Here is a 517-nt window from a genome sequence, read left to right on the forward strand (position 1 = left end):
AATTATCCGTGCGCGTGCGTGATAAAAATCAATAGGTGTCCACTATTTCACATGTTAGACAGCTCTAGATGCATTTTTGTAGGAAAATGTACAACTTTGCTAAACAAACATATTTCGTCCTAGTAATCAAATCGCAGTAGCAAGACATCGTATTTGGAGGGGATTGCGAGATGACGAGTTCTAAAAAATATTCCAGTCAAGGGAGAATTATTTAGAAGAAACGTTTAAAATAACATTCTATACAAATATATTATGCCAAGTTGAGTGTAAAATAATAATGGAATATAAACCATAATCGCACTAAAATTAAGCTATAAATTAAGATTAAGTCATTCATTATGTTATCGAAGTGATCGAGAATATTAGAAGCCGTTTTATGAAACTCGAAACGAACGGTTTTTTTTTGTACGAGCGCTTGTACAACAAAATTGAATTGACTTCTTTTTATAAAAGTACTTCCGCGTTGACATTACGCATCTCGAATCGAGTCTCTCGAAATAATTATTTTGGAAGTCGA

The sequence above is a fragment of the Malaya genurostris genome, chromosome 2 (assembly GCF_030247185.1).
Source record: "Malaya genurostris strain Urasoe2022 chromosome 2, Malgen_1.1, whole genome shotgun sequence".
Classification (NCBI taxonomy): domain Eukaryota; kingdom Metazoa; phylum Arthropoda; class Insecta; order Diptera; family Culicidae; genus Malaya; species Malaya genurostris.